The following is a 22351-nucleotide window of genomic DNA, read 5'->3' as shown; positions in this document are numbered from 1 at the left end:
GTAAAACCAAACTGTCTCCTACATTTAAAAGGTAAGGAATGCAATTACCACCAATATCTGGCTAAAACTATCCTTTTAATTTGCTTTTGACATGCAATAATTAAGACAGTTTAGCATTTAGAAAGTGTATTATCACAATCTCCAATCTTGACCATCTTTTTGATATGTACAGTATATGGAGTGGAAAAAATGCAAAATTGGTAAAAATTCGTAATCCAGGAAACAACAAACCAACACTTTTCCTGCATTTCAAATGCATCCTAGAGCACAGTGAAGGCATTAGAAAAAATCTAGGTGTTGTCCAACCCTAACCCTAACCCTAGTTCGGGCCCTTACAAACCACACCTCCACAACCTTGCCTACAAATACAGTGCCCAAAATGTAACCCAGATGACTCCAAATCAGCCAGAAACATTCAAAGTTGCACATTTAAAGTATTTTAATGTGTCACCTGTGAAAAACTTTCAGATATCCAGATCTTTTTCTTTACTTGCTGCTGAAATTGCACGTAAAACCAAACTGTTTCCTACGTTTAAAAGGAAAGGAATGCAATTAACACCAATGTCTGGCTAAAACTATCCTTTTAATTTGCTTTTGACATGCAATAATTAAGACAGTTTAGCATTTAGAAAGTGTATTATCACAATCTCCAATCTTGACCATCTTTTTGATATGTACAGTATATGGAGTAGAAAAAATACAAAATTGGTAAAAATTTGTAATCGAGGAAACAACAAACCAACACTTTTCCTGCATTTCAAATGCATCCTAGAGCACAGTGAAGGCATTAGAAAAAATCTAGGTGATGTCCAACCCTAACCCTAACCCTAGTTCGGGCCCTTACAAACCACACCTCCACAACCTTGCCTACAAATACAGTGCCCAAAATGTAACCCAGATGACTCCAAATCAGCCAGAAACATTCAAAGTTGCACATTTAAAGTATTTTAATGTGTCACCTGTGAAAAACTTTCAGATATCCAGATCTTTTTCTTTACTTGCTGCTGAAATTGCACGTAAAACCAAACTGTTTCCTACGTTTAAAAGGTAAGGAATGCAATTACCACCAATGTCTGGCTAAAACTATCCTTTTAATTTGCTTTTGACATGCAATAATTAAGACAGTTTAGCATTTAGAAAGTGGATTATCACAATCTCCAATCTTGACCATCTTTTTGATATGTACAGTATATGGAGTAGAAAAAATGCAAAATTGGTAAAAATTCGTAATCCAGGAAACAACAAACCAACACTTTTCCTGCATTTCAAATGCATCCTAGAGCACAGTGAAGGCATTAGAAAAAATCTAGGTGATGTCCAACCCTAACCCTAACCCTAGTTCGGGCCCTTACAAACCACACCTCCACAACCTTGCCTACAAATACAGTGCCCAAAATGTAACCCAGATGACTCCAAATCAGCCAGAAACATTCAAAGTTGCACATTTAAAGTATTTTAATGTGTCACCTGTGAAAAACTTTCAGATATCCAGATCTTTTTCTTTACTTGCTGCTGAAATTGCACGTAAAACCAAACTGTTTCCTACGTTTAAAAGGAAAGGAATGCAATTACCACCAATGTCTGGCTAAAACTATCCTTTTAATTTGCTTTTGACATGCAATAATTAAGACAGTTTAGCATTTAGAAAGTGTATTATCACAATCTCCAATATTGACCATCTTTTTGATATGTACAGTATATGGAGTAGAAAAAATGCAAAATTGGTAAAAAGTTGTAATCGAGGAAACAACAAACCAACACTTTTCCTGCATTTCAAATGCATCCTAGAGCACAGTGAAGGCATTAGAAAAAATCTAGGTGTTGTCCAACCCTAACCCTAACCCTAGTTCGGGCCCTTACAAACCACACCTCCACAACCTTGCCTACAAATACAGTGCCCAAAATGTAACCCAGATGACTCCAAATCAGCCAGAAACATTCAAAGTTGCACATTTAAAGTATTTTAATGTGTCACCTGTGAAAAACTTTCAGATATCCAGATCTTTTTCTTTACTTGCTGCTGAAATTGCACGTAAAACCAAACTGTTTCCTACATTTAAAAGGTAAGGAATGCAATTACCACCAATATCTGGCTAAAACTATCCTTTTAATTTGCTTTTGACATGCAATAATTAAGACAGTTTAGCATTTAGAAAGTGTATTATCACAATCTCCAATCTTGACCATCTTTTTGATATCTACAGTATATGGAGTGGAAAAAATGCAAAATTGGTAAAAATTCGTAATCGAGGAAACAACAAACCAACACTTTTCCTGCATTTCAAATGCATCCTAGAGCACAGTGAAGGCATTAGAAAAAATCTAGGTGTTGTCCAACCCTAACCCTAACCCTAGTTCGGGCCCTTACAAACCACACCTCCACAACCTTGCCTACAAATACAGTGCAAAAAAATGTAACCCAGATGACTCCAAATCAGCCAGAAACATTCAAAGTTGCACATTTAAAGTATTTTAATGTGTCACCTGTGAAAAACTTTCAGATATCCAGATCTTTTTCTTTACTTGCTGCTGAAATTGCACGTAAAACCAAACTGTCTCCTACATTTAAAAGGTAAGGAATGCAATTACCACCAATATCTGGCTAAAACTATCCTTTTAATTTGCTTTTGACATGCAATAATTAAGACAGTTTAGCATTTAGAAAGTGTATTATCACAATCTCCAATCTTGACCATCTTTTTGATATGTACAGTATATGGAGTGGAAAAAATGCAAAATTGGTAAAAATTCGTAATCCAGGAAACAACAAACCAACACTTTTCCTGCATTTCAAATGCATCCTAGAGCACAGTGAAGGCATTAGAAAAAATCTAGGTGTTGTCCAACCCTAACCCTAACCCTAGTTCGGGCCCTTACAAACCACACCTCCACAACCTTGCCTACAAATACAGTGCCCAAAATGTAACCCAGATGACTCCAAATCAGCCAGAAACATTCAAAGTTGCACATTTAAAGTATTTTAATGTGTCACCTGTGAAAAACTTTCAGATATCCAGATCTTTTTCTTTACTTGCTGCTGAAATTGCACGTAAAACCAAACTGTTTCCTACGTTTAAAAGGTAAGGAATGCAATTACCACCAATGTCTGGCTAAAACTATCCTTTTAATTTGCTTTTGACATGCAATAATTAAGACAGTTTAGCATTTAGAAAGTGTATTATCACAATCTCCAATCTTGACCATCTTTTTGATATGTACAGTATATGGAGTAGAAAAAATGCAAAATTGGTAAAAATTTGTAATCGAGGAAACAACAAACCAACACTTTTCCTGCATTTCAAATGCATCCTAGAGCACAGTGAAGGCATTAGAAAAAATCTAGGTGATGTCCAACCCTAACCCTAACCCTAGTTCGGGCCCTTACAAACCACACCTCCACAACCTTGCCTACAAATACAGTGCCCAAAATGTAACCCAGATGACTCCAAATCAGCCAGAAACATTCAAAGTTGCACATTTAAAGTATTTTAATGTGTCACCTGTGAAAAACTTTCAGATATCCAGATCTTTTTCTTTACTTGCTGCTGAAATTGCACGTAAAACCAAACTGTCTCCTACATTTAAAAGGTAAGGAATGCAATTACCACCAATATCTGGCTAAAACTATCCTTTTAATTTGCTTTTGACATGCAATAATTAAGACAGTTTAGCATTTAGAAAGTGTATTATCACAATCTCCAATCTTGACCATCTTTTTGATATGTACAGTATATGGAGTGGAAAAAATGCAAAATTGGTAAAAATTCGTAATCCAGGAAACAACAAACCAACACTTTTCCTGCATTTCAAATGCATCCTAGAGCACAGTGAAGGCATTAGAAAAAATCTAGGTGATGTCCAACCCTAACCCTAACCCTAGTTCGGGCCCTTACAAACCACACCTCCACAACCTTGCCTACAAATACAGTGCCCAAAATGTAACCCAGATGACTCCAAATCAGCCAGAAACATTCAAAGTTGCACATTTAAAGTATTTTAATGTGTCACCTGTGAAAAACTTTCAGATATCCAGATCTTTTTCTTTACTTGCTGCTGAAATTGCACGTAAAACCAAACTGTCTCCTACATTTAAAAGGTAAGGAATGCAATTACCACCAATATCTGGCTAAAACTATCCTTTTAATTTGCTTTTGACATGCAATAATTAAGACAGTTTAGCATTTAGAAAGTGTATTATCACAATCTCCAATCTTGACCATCTTTTTGATATGTACAGTATATGGAGTGGAAAAAATGCAAAATTGGTAAAAATTCGTAATCGAGGAAACAACAAACCAACACTTTTCCTGCATTTCAAATGCATCCTAGAGCACAGTGAAGGCATTAGAAAAAATCTAGGTGATGTCCAACCCTAACCCTAACCCTAGTTCGGGCCCTTACAAACCACACCTCCACAACCTTGCCTACAAATACAGTGCCCAAAATGTAACCCAGATGACTCCAAATCAGCCAGAAACATTCAAAGTTGCACATTTAAAGTATTTTAATGTGTCACCTGTGAAAAACTTTCAGATATCCAGATCTTTTTCTTTACTTGCTGCTGAAATTGCACGTAAAACCAAACTGTCTCCTACATTTAAAAGGTAAGGAATGCAATTACCACCAATATCTGGCTAAAACTATCCTTTTAATTTGCTTTTGACATGCAATAATTAAGACAGTTTAGCATTTAGAAAGTGTATTATCACAATCTCCAATCTTGACCATCTTTTTGATATGTACAGTATATGGAGTGGAAAAAATGCAAAATTGGTAAAAATTCGTAATCCAGGAAACAACAAACCAACACTTTTCCTGCATTTCAAATGCATCCTAGAGCACAGTGAAGGCATTAGAAAAAATCTAGGTGTTGTCCAACCCTAACCCTAACCCTAGTTCGGGCCCTTACAAACCACACCTCCACAACCTTGCCTACAAATACAGTGCCCAAAATGTAACCCAGATGACTCCAAATCAGCCAGAAACATTCAAAGTTGCACATTTAAAGTATTTTAATGTGTCACCTGTGAAAAACTTTCAGATATCCAGATCTTTTTCTTTACTTGCTGCTGAAATTGCACGTAAAACCAAACTGTTTCCTACGTTTAAAAGGAAAGGAATGCAATTAACACCAATGTCTGGCTAAAACTATCCTTTTAATTTGCTTTTGACATGCAATAATTAAGACAGTTTAGCATTTAGAAAGTGTATTATCACAATCTCCAATCTTGACCATCTTTTTGATATGTACAGTATATGGAGTAGAAAAAATACAAAATTGGTAAAAATTTGTAATCGAGGAAACAACAAACCAACACTTTTCCTGCATTTCAAATGCATCCTAGAGCACAGTGAAGGCATTAGAAAAAATCTAGGTGTTATCCAACCCTAACCCTAACCCTAGTTCGGGCCCTTACAAACAACACCTCCACAACCTTGCCTACAAATACAGTGCCCAAAATGTAACCCAGATGACTCCAAATCAGCCAGAAACATTCAAAGTTGCACATTTAAAGTATTTTAATGTGTCACCTGTGAAAAACTTTCAGATATCCAGATCTTTTTCTTTACTTGCTGCTGAAATTGTACGTAAAACCAAACTGTTTCCTACGTTTAAAAGGAAAGGAATGCAATTAACACCAATGTCTGTCTAAAACTATCCTTTTAATTTGCTTTTGACATGTAATAATTAAGACAGTTTAGCATTTAGAAAGTGTATTATCACAATCTCCAATCTTGACCATCTTTTTGATATCTACAGTATATGGAGTGGAAAAAATGCAAAATTGGTAAAAATTCGTAATCGAGGAAACAACAAACCAACACTTTTCCTGCATTTCAAATGCATCCTAGAGCACAGTGAAGGCATTAGAAAAAATCTAGGTGTTGTCCAACCCTAACCCTAACCCTAGTTCGGGCCCTTACAAACCACACCTCCACAACCTTGCCTACAAATACAGTGCAAAAAAATGTAACCCAGATGACTCCAAATCAGCCAGAAACATTCAAAGTTGCACATTTAAAGTATTTTAATGTGTCACCTGTGAAAAACTTTCAGATATCCAGATCTTTTTCTTTACTTGCTGCTGAAATTGCACGTAAAACCAAACTGTCTCCTACATTTAAAAGGTAAGGAATGCAATTACCACCAATATCTGGCTAAAACTATCCTTTTAATTTGCTTTTGACATGCAATAATTAAGACAGTTTAGCATTTAGAAAGTGTATTATCACAATCTCCAATCTTGACCATCTTTTTGATATGTACAGTATATGGAGTGGAAAAAATGCAAAATTGGTAAAAATTCGTAATCCAGGAAACAACAAACCAACACTTTTCCTGCATTTCAAATGCATCCTAGAGCACAGTGAAGGCATTAGAAAAAATCTAGGTGTTGTCCAACCCTAACCCTAACCCTAGTTCGGGCCCTTACAAACCACACCTCCACAACCTTGCCTACAAATACAGTGCCCAAAATGTAACCCAGATGACTCCAAATCAGCCAGAAACATTCAAAGTTGCACATTTAAAGTATTTTAATGTGTCACCTGTGAAAAACTTTCAGATATCCAGATCTTTTTCTTTACTTGCTGCTGAAATTGCACGTAAAACCAAACTGTTTCCTACGTTTAAAAGGAAAGGAATGCAATTAACACCAATGTCTGGCTAAAACTATCCTTTTAATTTGCTTTTGACATGCAATAATTAAGACAGTTTAGCATTTAGAAAGTGTATTATCACAATCTCCAATCTTGACCATCTTTTTGATATGTACAGTATATGGAGTAGAAAAAATACAAAATTGGTAAAAATTTGTAATCGAGGAAACAACAAACCAACACTTTTCCTGCATTTCAAATGCATCCTAGAGCACAGTGAAGGCATTAGAAAAAATCTAGGTGTTATCCAACCCTAACCCTAACCCTAGTTCGGGCCCTTACAAACAACACCTCCACAACCTTGCCTACAAATACAGTGCCCAAAATGTAACCCAGATGACTCCAAATCAGCCAGAAACATTCAAAGTTGCACATTTAAAGTATTTTAATGTGTCACCTGTGAAAAACTTTCAGATATCCAGATCTTTTTCTTTACTTGCTGCTGAAATTGTACGTAAAACCAAACTGTTTCCTACGTTTAAAAGGAAAGGAATGCAATTAACACCAATGTCTGTCTAAAACTATCCTTTTAATTTGCTTTTGACATGTAATAATTAAGACAGTTTAGCATTTAGAAAGTGTATTATCACAATCTCCAATCTTGACCATCTTTTTGATATCTACAGTATATGGAGTGGAAAAAATGCAAAATTGGTAAAAATTCGTAATCGAGGAAACAACAAACCAACACTTTTCCTGCATTTCAAATGCATCCTAGAGCACAGTGAAGGCATTAGAAAAAATCTAGGTGATGTCCAACCCTAACCCTAACCCTAGTTCGGGCCCTTACAAACCACACCTCCACAACCTTGCCTACAAATACAGTGCCCAAAATGTAACCCAGATGACTCCAAATCAGCCAGAAACATTCAAAGTTGCACATTTAAAGTATTTTAATGTGTCACCTGTGAAAAACTTTCAGATATCCAGATCTTTTTCTTTACTTGCTGCTGAAATTGCACGTAAAACCAAACTGTTTCCTACGTTTAAAAGGTAAGGAATGCAATTACCACCAATGTCTGGCTAAAACTATCCTTTTAATTTGCTTTTGACATGCAATAATTAAGACAGTTTAGCATTTAGAAAGTGGATTATCACAATCTCCAATCTTGACCATCTTTTTGATATGTACAGTATATGGAGTAGAAAAAATGCAAAATTGGTAAAAATTCGTAATCCAGGAAACAACAAACCAACACTTTTCCTGCATTTCAAATGCATCCTAGAGCACAGTGAAGGCATTAGAAAAAATCTAGGTGATGTCCAACCCTAACCCTAACCCTAGTTCGGGCCCTTACAAACCACACCTCCACAACCTTGCCTACAAATACAGTGCCCAAAATGTAACCCAGATGACTCCAAATCAGCCAGAAACATTCAAAGTTGCACATTTAAAGTATTTTAATGTGTCACCTGTGAAAAACTTTCAGATATCCAGATCTTTTTCTTTACTTGCTGCTGAAATTGCACGTAAAACCAAACTGTTTCCTACGTTTAAAAGGAAAGGAATGCAATTACCACCAATGTCTGGCTAAAACTATCCTTTTAATTTGCTTTTGACATGCAATAATTAAGACAGTTTAGCATTTAGAAAGTGTATTATCACAATCTCCAATATTGACCATCTTTTTGATATGTACAGTATATGGAGTAGAAAAAATGCAAAATTGGTAAAAAGTTGTAATCGAGGAAACAACAAACCAACACTTTTCCTGCATTTCAAATGCATCCTAGAGCACAGTGAAGGCATTAGAAAAAATCTAGGTGTTGTCCAACCCTAACCCTAACCCTAGTTCGGGCCCTTACAAACCACACCTCCACAACCTTGCCTACAAATACAGTGCCCAAAATGTAACCCAGATGACTCCAAATCAGCCAGAAACATTCAAAGTTGCACATTTAAAGTATTTTAATGTGTCACCTGTGAAAAACTTTCAGATATCCAGATCTTTTTCTTTACTTGCTGCTGAAATTGCACGTAAAACCAAACTGTTTCCTACATTTAAAAGGTAAGGAATGCAATTACCACCAATATCTGGCTAAAACTATCCTTTTAATTTGCTTTTGACATGCAATAATTAAGACAGTTTAGCATTTAGAAAGTGTATTATCACAATCTCCAATCTTGACCATCTTTTTGATATCTACAGTATATGGAGTGGAAAAAATGCAAAATTGGTAAAAATTCGTAATCGAGGAAACAACAAACCAACACTTTTCCTGCATTTCAAATGCATCCTAGAGCACAGTGAAGGCATTAGAAAAAATCTAGGTGTTGTCCAACCCTAACCCTAACCCTAGTTCGGGCCCTTACAAACCACACCTCCACAACCTTGCCTACAAATACAGTGCAAAAAAATGTAACCCAGATGACTCCAAATCAGCCAGAAACATTCAAAGTTGCACATTTAAAGTATTTTAATGTGTCACCTGTGAAAAACTTTCAGATATCCAGATCTTTTTCTTTACTTGCTGCTGAAATTGCACGTAAAACCAAACTGTCTCCTACATTTAAAAGGTAAGGAATGCAATTACCACCAATATCTGGCTAAAACTATCCTTTTAATTTGCTTTTGACATGCAATAATTAAGACAGTTTAGCATTTAGAAAGTGTATTATCACAATCTCCAATCTTGACCATCTTTTTGATATGTACAGTATATGGAGTGGAAAAAATGCAAAATTGGTAAAAATTCGTAATCCAGGAAACAACAAACCAACACTTTTCCTGCATTTCAAATGCATCCTAGAGCACAGTGAAGGCATTAGAAAAAATCTAGGTGTTGTCCAACCCTAACCCTAACCCTAGTTCGGGCCCTTACAAACCACACCTCCACAACCTTGCCTACAAATACAGTGCCCAAAATGTAACCCAGATGACTCCAAATCAGCCAGAAACATTCAAAGTTGCACATTTAAAGTATTTTAATGTGTCACCTGTGAAAAACTTTCAGATATCCAGATCTTTTTCTTTACTTGCTGCTGAAATTGCACGTAAAACCAAACTGTTTCCTACGTTTAAAAGGTAAGGAATGCAATTACCACCAATGTCTGGCTAAAACTATCCTTTTAATTTGCTTTTGACATGCAATAATTAAGACAGTTTAGCATTTAGAAAGTGTATTATCACAATCTCCAATCTTGACCATCTTTTTGATATGTACAGTATATGGAGTAGAAAAAATGCAAAATTGGTAAAAATTTGTAATCGAGGAAACAACAAACCAACACTTTTCCTGCATTTCAAATGCATCCTAGAGCACAGTGAAGGCATTAGAAAAAATCTAGGTGATGTCCAACCCTAACCCTAACCCTAGTTCGGGCCCTTACAAACCACACCTCCACAACCTTGCCTACAAATACAGTGCCCAAAATGTAACCCAGATGACTCCAAATCAGCCAGAAACATTCAAAGTTGCACATTTAAAGTATTTTAATGTGTCACCTGTGAAAAACTTTCAGATATCCAGATCTTTTTCTTTACTTGCTGCTGAAATTGCACGTAAAACCAAACTGTCTCCTACATTTAAAAGGTAAGGAATGCAATTACCACCAATATCTGGCTAAAACTATCCTTTTAATTTGCTTTTGACATGCAATAATTAAGACAGTTTAGCATTTAGAAAGTGTATTATCACAATCTCCAATCTTGACCATCTTTTTGATATGTACAGTATATGGAGTGGAAAAAATGCAAAATTGGTAAAAATTCGTAATCCAGGAAACAACAAACCAACACTTTTCCTGCATTTCAAATGCATCCTAGAGCACAGTGAAGGCATTAGAAAAAATCTAGGTGATGTCCAACCCTAACCCTAACCCTAGTTCGGGCCCTTACAAACCACACCTCCACAACCTTGCCTACAAATACAGTGCCCAAAATGTAACCCAGATGACTCCAAATCAGCCAGAAACATTCAAAGTTGCACATTTAAAGTATTTTAATGTGTCACCTGTGAAAAACTTTCAGATATCCAGATCTTTTTCTTTACTTGCTGCTGAAATTGCACGTAAAACCAAACTGTCTCCTACATTTAAAAGGTAAGGAATGCAATTACCACCAATATCTGGCTAAAACTATCCTTTTAATTTGCTTTTGACATGCAATAATTAAGACAGTTTAGCATTTAGAAAGTGGATTATCACAATCTCCAATCTTGACCATCTTTTTGATATGTACAGTATATGGAGTGGAAAAAATGCAAAATTGGTAAAAATTCGTAATCCAGGAAACAACAAACCAACACTTTTCCTGCATTTCAAATGCATCCTAGAGCACAGTGAAGGCATTAGAAAAAATCTAGGTGATGTCCAACCCTAACCCTAACCCTAGTTCGGGCCCTTACAAACCACACCTCCACAACCTTGCCTACAAATACAGTGCCCAAAATGTAACCCAGATGACTCCAAATCAGCCAGAAACATTCAAAGTTGCACATTTAAAGTATTTTAATGTGTCACCTGTGAAAAACTTTCAGATATCCAGATCTTTTTCTTTACTTGCTGCTGAAATTGCACGTAAAACCAAACTGTCTCCTACATTTAAAAGGTAAGGAATGCAATTACCACCAATATCTGGCTAAAACTATCCTTTTAATTTGCTTTTGACATGCAATAATTAAGACAGTTTAGCATTTAGAAAGTGTATTATCACAATCTCCAATCTTGACCATCTTTTTGATATGTACAGTATATGGAGTGGAAAAAATGCAAAATTGGTAAAAATTCGTAATCCAGGAAACAACAAACCAACACTTTTCCTGCATTTCAAATGCATCCTAGAGCACAGTGAAGGCATTAGAAAAAATCTAGGTGATGTCCAACCCTAACCCTAACCCTAGTTCGGGCCCTTACAAACCACACCTCCACAACCTTGCCTACAAATACAGTGCCCAAAATGTAACCCAGATGACTCCAAATCAGCCAGAAACATTCAAAGTTGCACATTTAAAGTATTTTAATGTGTCACCTGTGAAAAACTTTCAGATATCCAGATCTTTTTCTTTACTTGCTGCTGAAATTGCACGTAAAACCAAACTGTCTCCTACATTTAAAAGGTAAGGAATGCAATTACCACCAATATCTGGCTAAAACTATCCTTTTAATTTGCTTTTGACATGCAATAATTAAGACAGTTTAGCATTTAGAAAGTGTATTATCACAATCTCCAATCTTGACCATCTTTTTGATATCTACAGTATATGGAGTGGAAAAAATGCAAAATTGGTAAAAATTCGTAATCGAGGAAACAACAAACCAACACTTTTCCTGCATTTCAAATGCATCCTAGAGCACAGTGAAGGCATTAGAAAAAATCTAGGTGTTGTCCAACCCTAACCCTAACCCTAGTTCGGGCCCTTACAAACAACACCTCCACAACCTTGCCTACAAATACAGTGCAAAAAAATGTAACCCAGATGACTCCAAATCAGCCAGAAACATTCAAAGTTGCACATTTAAAGTATTTTAATGTGTCACCTGTGAAAAACTTTCAGATATCCAGATCTTTTTCTTTACTTGCTGCTGAAATTGCACGTAAAACCAAACTGTTTCCTACGTTTAAAAGGTAAGGAATGCAATTACCACCAATGTCTGGCTAAAACTATCCTTTTAATTTGCTTTTGACATGCAATAATTAAGACAGTTTAGCATTTAGAAAGTGTATTATCACAATCTCCAATCTTGACCATCTTTTTGATATGTACAGTATATGGAGTAGAAAAAATGCAAAATTGGTAAAAATTTGTAATCGAGGAAACAACAAACCAACACTTTTCCTGCATTTCAAATGCATCCTAGAGCACAGTGAAGGCATTAGAAAAAATCTAGGTGTTGTCCAACCCTAACCCTAACCCTAGTTCGGGCCCTTACAAACCACACCTCCACAACCTTGCCTACAAATACAGTGCCCAAAATGTAACCCAGATGACTCCAAATCAGCCAGAAACATTCAAAGTTGCACATTTAAAGTATTTTAATGTGTCACCTGTGAAAAACTTTCAGATATCCAGATCTTTTTCTTTACTTGCTGCTGAAATTGCACGTAAAACCAAACTGTTTCCTACGTTTAAAAGGTAAGGAATGCAATTACCACCAATATCTGGCTAAAACTATCCTTTTAATTTGCTTTTGACATGCAATAATTAAGACAGTTTAGCATTTAGAAAGTGTATTATCACAATCTCCAATCTTGACCATCTTTTTGATATGTACAGTATATGGAGTGGAAAAAATGCAAAATTGGTAAAAATTCGTAATCCAGGAAACAACAAACCAACACTTTTCCTGCATTTCAAATGCATCCTAGAGCACAGTGAAGGCATTAGAAAAAATCTAGGTGATGTCCAACCCTAACCCTAACCCTAGTTCGGGCCCTTACAAACCACACCTCCACAACCTTGCCTACAAATACAGTGCCCAAAATGTAACCCAGATGACTCCAAATCAGCCAGAAACATTCAAAGTTGCACATTTAAAGTATTTTAATGTGTCACCTGTGAAAAACTTTCAGATATCCAGATCTTTTTCTTTACTTGCTGCTGAAATTGCACGTAAAACCAAACTGTTTCCTACGTTTAAAAGGTAAGGAATGCAATTACCACCAATATCTGGCTAAAACTATCCTTTTAATTTGCTTTTGACATGCAATAATTAAGACAGTTTAGCATTTAGAAAGTGTATTATCACAATCTCCAATCTTGACCATCTTTTTGATATGTACAGTATATGGAGTAGAAAAAATACAAAATTGGTAAAAATTTGTAATCGAGGAAACAACAAACCAACACTTTTCCTGCATTTCAAATGCATCCTAGAGCACAGTGAAGGCATTAGAAAAAATCTAGGTGTTGTCCAACCCTAACCCTAACCCTAGTTCGGGCCCTTACAAACAACACCTCCACAACCTTGCCTACAAATACAGTGCCCAAAATGTAACCCAGATGACTCCAAATCAGCCAGAAACATTCAAAGTTGCACATTTAAAGTATTTTAATGTGTCACCTGTGAAAAACTTTCAGATATCCAGATCTTTTTCTTTACTTGCTGCTGAAATTGTACGTAAAACCAAACTGTTTCCTACGTTTAAAAGGAAAGGAATGCAATTAACACCAATGTCTGTCTAAAACTATCCTTTTAATTTGCTTTTGACATGTAATAATTAAGACAGTTTAGCATTTAGAAAGTGTATTATCACAATCTCCAATCTTGACCATCTTTTTGATATCTACAGTATATGGAGTGGAAAAAATGCAAAATTGGTAAAAATTCGTAATCGAGGAAACAACAAACCAACACTTTTCCTGCATTTCAAATGCATCCTAGAGCACAGTGAAGGCATTAGAAAAAATCTAGGTGATGTCCAACCCTAACCCTAACCCTAGTTCGGGCCCTTACAAACCACACCTCCACAACCTTGCCTACAAATACAGTGCCCAAAATGTAACCCAGATGACTCCAAATCAGCCAGAAACATTCAAAGTTGCACATTTAAAGTATTTTAATGTGTCACCTGTGAAAAACTTTCAGATATCCAGATCTTTTTCTTTACTTGCTGCTGAAATTGCACGTAAAACCAAACTGTTTCCTACGTTTAAAAGGTAAGGAATGCAATTACCACCAATGTCTGGCTAAAACTATCCTTTTAATTTGCTTTTGACATGCAATAATTAAGACAGTTTAGCATTTAGAAAGTGGATTATCACAATCTCCAATCTTGACCATCTTTTTGATATGTACAGTATATGGAGTAGAAAAAATGCAAAATTGGTAAAAATTTGTAATCGAGGAAACAACAAACCAACACTTTTCCTGCATTTCAAATGCATCCTAGAGCACAGTGAAGGCATTAGAAAAAATCTAGGTGATGTCCAACCCTAACCCTAACCCTAGTTCGGGCCCTTACAAACCACACCTCCACAACCTTGCCTACAAATACAGTGCAAAAAAATGTAACCCAGATGACTCCAAATCAGCCAGAAACATTCAAAGTTGCACATTTAAAGTATTTTAATGTGTCACCTGTGAAAAACTTTCAGATATCCAGATCTTTTTCTTTACTTGCTGCTGAAATTGCACGTAAAACCAAACTGTCTCCTACATTTAAAAGGTAAGGAATGCAATTACCACCAATATCTGGCTAAAACTATCCTTTTAATTTGCTTTTGACATGCAATAATTAAGACAGTTTAGCATTTAGAAAGTGTATTATCACAATCTCCAATCTTGACCATCTTTTTGATATGTACAGTATATGGAGTGGAAAAAATGCAAAATTGGTAAAAATTCGTAATCCAGGAAACAACAAACCAACACTTTTCCTGCATTTCAAATGCATCCTAGAGCACAGTGAAGGCATTAGAAAAAATCTAGGTGATGTCCAACCCTAACCCTAACCCTAGTTCGGGCCCTTACAAACCACACCTCCACAACCTTGCCTACAAATACAGTGCCCAAAATGTAACCCAGATGACTCCAAATCAGCCAGAAACATTCAAAGTTGCACATTTAAAGTATTTTAATGTGTCACCTGTGAAAAACTTTCAGATATCCAGATCTTTTTCTTTACTTGCTGCTGAAATTGCACGTAAAACCAAACTGTCTCCTACATTTAAAAGGTAAGGAATGCAATTACCACCAATATCTGGCTAAAACTATCCTTTTAATTTGCTTTTGACATGCAATAATTAAGACAGTTTAGCATTTAGAAAGTGTATTATCACAATCTCCAATCTTGACCATCTTTTTGATATGTACAGTATATGGAGTGGAAAAAATGCAAAATTGGTAAAAATTCGTAATCCAGGAAACAACAAACCAACACTTTTCCTGCATTTCAAATGCATCCTAGAGCACAGTGAAGGCATTAGAAAAAATCTAGGTGTTGTCCAACCCTAACCCTAACCCTAGTTCGGGCCCTTACAAACCACACCTCCACAACCTTGCCTACAAATACAGTGCCCAAAATGTAACCCAGATGACTCCAAATCAGCCAGAAACATTCAAAGTTGCACATTTAAAGTATTTTAATGTGTCACCTGTGAAAAACTTTCAGATATCCAGATCTTTTTCTTTACTTGCTGCTGAAATTGCACGTAAAACCAAACTGTTTCCTACGTTTAAAAGGTAAGGAATGCAATTACCACCAATGTCTGGCTAAAACTATCCTTTTAATTTGCTTTTGACATGCAATAATTAAGACAGTTTAGCATTTAGAAAGTGTATTATCACAATCTCCAATCTTGACCATCTTTTTGATATGTACAGTATATGGAGTAGAAAAAATGCAAAATTGGTAAAAATTCGTAATCCAGGAAACAACAAACCAACACTTTTCCTGCATTTCAAATGCATCCTAGAGCACAGTGAAGGCATTAGAAAAAATCTAGGTGTTGTCCAACCCTAACCCTAACCCTAGTTCGGGCCCTTACAAACAACACCTCCACAACCTTGCCTACAAATACAGTGCCCAAAATGTAACCCAGATGACTCCAAATCAGCCAGAAACATTCAAAGTTGCACATTTAAAGTATTTTAATGTGTCACCTGTGAAAAACTTTCAGATATCCAGATCTTTTTCTTTACTTGCTGCTGAAATTGTACGTAAAACCAAACTGTTTCCTACGTTTAAAAGGAAAGGAATGCAATTAACACCAATGTCTGTCTAAAACTATCCTTTTAATTTGCTTTTGACATGTAATAATTAAGACAGTTTAGCATTTAGAAAGTGTATTATCACAATCTCCAATCTTGACCATCTTTTTGATATCTACAGTATATGGAGTGGAAAAAATGCAAAATTGGTAAAAATTCGTAATCCAGGAAACAACAAACCAACACTTTTCCTGCATTTCAAATGCATCCTAGAGCACAGTGAAGGCATTAGAAAAAATCTAGGTGATGTCCAACCCTAACCCTAACCCTAGTTCGGGCCCTTACAAACCACACCTCCACAACCTTGCCTACAAATACAGTGCCCAAAATGTAACCCAGATGACTCCAAATCAGCCAGAAACATTCAAAGTTGCACATTTAAAGTATTTTAATGTGTCACCTGTGAAAAACTTTCAGATATCCAGATCTTTTTCTTTACTTGCTGCTGAAATTGCACGTAAAACCAAACTGTTTCCTACGTTTAAAAGGTAAGGAATGCAATTACCACCAATGTCTGGCTAAAACTATCCTTTTAATTTGCTTTTGACATGCAATAATTAAGACAGTTTAGCATTTAGAAAGTGGATTATCACAATCTCCAATCTTGACCATCTTTTTGATATGTACAGTATATGGAGTAGAAAAAATGCAAAATTGGTAAAAATTTGTAATCGAGGAAACAACAAACCAACACTTTTCCTGCATTTCAAATGCATCCTAGAGCACAGTGAAGGCATTAGAAAAAATCTAGGTGATGTCCAACCCTAACCCTAACCCTAGTTCGGGCCCTTACAAACCACACCTCCACAACCTTGCCTACAAATACAGTGCAAAAAAATGTAACCCAGATGACTCCAAATCAGCCAGAAACATTCAAAGTTGCACATTTAAAGTATTTTAATGTGTCACCTGTGAAAAACTTTCAGATATCCAGATCTTTTTCTTTACTTGCTGCTGAAATTGCACGTAAAACCAAACTGTCTCCTACATTTAAAAGGTAAGGAATGCAATTACCACCAATATCTGGCTAAAACTATCCTTTTAATTTGCTTTTGACATGCAATAATTAAGACAGTTTAGCATTTAGAAAGTGTATTATCACAATCTCCAATCTTGACCATCTTTTTGATATGTACAGTATATGGAGTGGAAAAAATGCAAAATTGGTAAAAATTCGTAATCCAGGAAACAACAAACCAACACTTTTCCTGCATTTCAAATGCATCCTAGAGCACAGTGAAGGCATTAGAAAAAATCTAGGTGATGTCCAACCCTAACCCTAACCCTAGTTCGGGCCCTTACAAACCACACCTCCACAACCTTGCCTACAAATACAGTGCCCAAAATGTAACCCAGATGACTCCAAATCAGCCAGAAACATTCAAAGTTGCACATTTAAAGTATTTTAATGTGTCACCTGTGAAAAACTTTCAGATATCCAGATCTTTTTCTTTACTTGCTGCTGAAATTGCACGTAAAACCAAACTGTCTCCTACATTTAAAAGGTAAGGAATGCAATTACCACCAATATCTGGCTAAAACTATCCTTTTAATTTGCTTTTGACATGCAATAATTAAGACAGTTTAGCATTTAGAAAGTGTATTATCACAATCTCCAATCTTGACCATCTTTTTGATATCTACAGTATATGGAGTGGAAAAAATGCAAAATTGGTAAAAATTCGTAATCGAGGAAACAACAAACCAACACTTTTCCTGCATTTCAAATGCATCCTAGAGCACAGTGAAGGCATTAGAAAAAATCTAGGTGTTGTCCAACCCTAACCCTAACCCTAGTTCGGGCCCTTACAAACCACACCTCCACAACCTTGCCTACAAATACAGTGCAAAAAAATGTAACCCAGATGACTCCAAATCAGCCAGAAACATTCAAAGTTGCACATTTAAAGTATTTTAATGTGTCACCTGTGAAAAACTTTCAGATATCCAGATCTTTTTCTTTACTTGCTGCTGAAATTGCACGTAAAACCAAACTGTTTCCTACGTTTAAAAGGTAAGGAATGCAATTACCACCAATGTCTGGCTAAAACTATCCTTTTAATTTGCTTTTGACATGCAATAATTAAGACAGTTTAGCATTTAGAAAGTGTATTATCACAATCTCCAATCTTGACCATCTTTTTGATATGTACAGTATATGGAGTAGAAAAAATGCAAAATTGGTAAAAATTTGTAATCGAGGAAACAACAAACCAACACTTTTCCTGCATTTCAAATGCATCCTAGAGCACAGTGAAGGCATTAGAAAAAATCTAGGTGTTGTCCAACCCTAACCCTAACCCTAGTTCGGGCCCTTACAAACCACACCTCCACAACCTTGCCTACAAATACAGTGCCCAAAATGTAACCCAGATGACTCCAAATCAGCCAGAAACATTCAAAGTTGCACATTTAAAGTATTTTAATGTGTCACCTGTGAAAAACTTTCAGATATCCAGATCTTTTTCTTTACTTGCTGCTGAAATTGCACGTAAAACCAAACTGTTTCCTACGTTTAAAAGGTAAGGAATGCAATTACCACCAATATCTGGCTAAAACTATCCTTTTAATTTGCTTTTGACATGCAATAATTAAGACAGTTTAGCATTTAGAAAGTGTATTATCACAATCTCCAATCTTGACCATCTTTTTGATATGTACAGTATATGGAGTGGAAAAAATGCAAAATTGGTAAAAATTCGTAATCCAGGAAACAACAAACCAACACTTTTCCTGCATTTCAAATGCATCCTAGAGCACAGTGAAGGCATTAGAAAAAATCTAGGTGATGTCCAACCCTAACCCTAACCCTAGTTCGGGCCCTTACAAACCACACCTCCACAACCTTGCCTACAAATACAGTGCCCAAAATGTAACCCAGATGACTCCAAATCAGCCAGAAACATTCAAAGTTGCACATTTAAAGTATTTTAATGTGTCACCTGTGAAAAACTTTCAGATATCCAGATCTTTTTCTTTACTTGCTGCTGAAATTGCACGTAAAACCAAACTGTTTCCTACGTTTAAAAGGTAAGGAATGCAATTACCACCAATATCTGGCTAAAACTATCCTTTTAATTTGCTTTTGACATGCAATAATTAAGACAGTTTAGCATTTAGAAAGTGTATTATCACAATCTCCAATCTTGACCATCTTTTTGATATGTACAGTATATGGAGTAGAAAAAATACAAAATTGGTAAAAATTTGTAATCGAGGAAACAACAAACCAACACTTTTCCTGCATTTCAAATGCATCCTAGAGCACAGTGAAGGCATTAGAAAAAATCTAGGTGTTGTCCAACCCTAACCCTAACCCTAGTTCGGGCCCTTACAAACAACACCTCCACAACCTTGCCTACAAATACAGTGCCCAAAATGTAACCCAGATGACTCCAAATCAGCCAGAAACATTCAAAGTTGCACATTTAAAGTATTTTAATGTGTCACCTGTGAAAAACTTTCAGATATCCAGATCTTTTACTTTACTTGCTGCTGAAATTGTACGTAAAACCAAACTGTTTCCTACGTTTAAAAGGAAAGGAATGCAATTAACACCAATGTCTGTCTAAAACTATCCTTTTAATTTGCTTTTGACATGTAATAATTAAGACAGTTTAGCATTTAGAAAGTGTATTATCACAATCTCCAATCTTGACCATCTTTTTGATATCTACAGTATATGGAGTGGAAAAAATGCAAAATTGGTAAAAATTCGTAATCGAGGAAACAACAAACCAACACTTTTCCTGCATTTCAAATGCATCCTAGAGCACAGTGAAGGCATTAGAAAAAATCTAGGTGATGTCCAACCCTAACCCTAACCCTAGTTCGGGCCCTTACAAACCACACCTCCACAACCTTGCCTACAAATACAGTGCCCAAAATGTAACCCAGATGACTCCAAATCAGCCAGAAACATTCAAAGTTGCACATTTAAAGTATTTTAATGTGTCACCTGTGAAAAACTTTCAGATATCCAGATCTTTTTCTTTACTTGCTGCTGAAATTGCACGTAAAACCAAACTGTTTCCTACGTTTAAAAGGTAAGGAATGCAATTACCACCAATGTCTGGCTAAAACTATCCTTTTAATTTGCTTTTGACATGCAATAATTAAGACAGTTTAGCATTTAGAAAGTGGATTATCACAATCTCCAATCTTGACCATCTTTTTGATATGTACAGTATATGGAGTAGAAAAAATGCAAAATTGGTAAAAATTTGTAATCGAGGAAACAACAAACCAACACTTTTCCTGCATTTCAAATGCATCCTAGAGCACAGTGAAGGCATTAGAAAAAATCTAGGTGATGTCCAACCCTAACCCTAACCCTAGTTCGGGCCCTTACAAACCACACCTCCACAACCTTGCCTACAAATACAGTGCAAAAAAATGTAACCCAGATGACTCCAAATCAGCCAGAAACATTCAAAGTTGCACATTTAAAGTATTTTAATGTGTCACCTGTGAAAAACTTTCAGATATCCAGATCTTTTTCTTTACTTGCTGCTGAAATTGCACGTAAAACCAAACTGTCTCCTACATTTAAAAGGTAAGGAATGCAATTACCACCAATATCTGGCTAAAACTATCCTTTTAATTTGCTTTTGACATGCAATAATTAAGACAGTTTAGCATTTAGAAAGTGTATTATCACAATCTCCAATCTTGACCATCTTTTTGATATGTACAGTATATGGAGTGGAAAAAATGCAAAATTGGTAAAAATTCGTAATCCAGGAAACAACAAACCAACACTTTTCCTGCATTTCAAATGCATCCTAGAGCACAGTGAAGGCATTAGAAAAAATCTAGGTGATGTCCAACCCTAACCCTAACCCTAGTTCGGGCCCTTACAAACCACACCTCCACAACCTTGCCTACAAATACAGTGCCCAAAATGTAACCCAGATGACTCCAAATCAGCCAAAAACATTCAAAGTTGCACATTTAAAGTATTTTAATGTGTCACCTGTGAAAAACTTTCAGATATCCAGATCTTTTTCTTTACTTGCTGCTGAAATTGCACGTAAAACCAAACTGTCTCCTACATTTAAAAGGTAAGGAATGCAATTACCACCAATATCTGGCTAAAACTATCCTTTTAATTTGCTTTTGACATGCAATAATTAAGACAGTTTAGCATTTAGAAAGTGTATTATCACAATCTCCAATCTTGACCATCTTTTTGATATGTACAGTATATGGAGTGGAAAAAATGCAAAATTGGTAAAAATTCGTAATCCAGGAAACAACAAACCAACACTTTTCCTGCATTTCAAATGCATCCTAGAGCACAGTGAAGGCATTAGAAAAAATCTAGGTGTTGTCCAACCCTAACCCTAACCCTAGTTCGGGCCCTTACAAACCACACCTCCACAACCTTGCCTACAAATACAGTGCCCAAAATGTAACCCAGATGACTCCAAATCAGCCAGAAACATTCAAAGTTGCACATTTAAAGTATTTTAATGTGTCACCTGTGAAAAACTTTCAGATATCCAGATCTTTTTCTTTACTTGCTGCTGAAATTGCACGTAAAACCAAACTGTTTCCTACGTTTAAAAGGTAAAGAATGCAATTACCACCAATGTCTGGCTAAAACTATCCTTTTAATTTGCTTTTGACATGCAATAATTAAGACAGTTTAGCATTTAGAAAGTGTATTATCACAATCTCCAATCTTGACCATCTTTTTGATATGTACAGTATATGGAGTAGAAAAAATGCAAAATTGGTAAAAATTCGTAATCCAGGAAACAACAAACCAACACTTTTCCTGCATTTCAAATGCATCCTAGAGCACAGTGAAGGCATTAGAAAAAATCTAGGTGATGTCCAACCCTAACCCTAACCCTAGTTCGGGCCCTTACAAACCACACCTCCACAACCTTGCCTACAAATACAGTGCAAAAAAATGTAACCCAGATGACTCCAAATCAGCCAGAAACATTCAAAGTTGCACATTTAAAGTATTTTAATGTGTCACCTGTGAAAAACTTTCAGATATCCAGATCTTTTTCTTTACTTGCTGCT

The 22351-nt window shown here is 35.9% G+C and overlaps 1 protein-coding gene across 10 annotated transcripts in view; it reads right to left on the bottom strand.

Annotated features, from left to right (window-relative positions):
• LOC102695531 (teneurin-2) overlaps positions 1-22351 on the bottom strand; it is an 822495-nt gene that overhangs the window by 486561 nt on the left and 313583 nt on the right. The window lies entirely within an intron of this gene.

Source organism: Lepisosteus oculatus, chromosome 11 (genome assembly GCF_040954835.1).
Source record: "Lepisosteus oculatus isolate fLepOcu1 chromosome 11, fLepOcu1.hap2, whole genome shotgun sequence".
NCBI lineage: Eukaryota > Metazoa > Chordata > Actinopteri > Semionotiformes > Lepisosteidae > Lepisosteus > Lepisosteus oculatus.
Note: the sequence above shows the minus strand (reverse complement) of the source record. Positions and strands in the feature narration are given on the sequence as shown.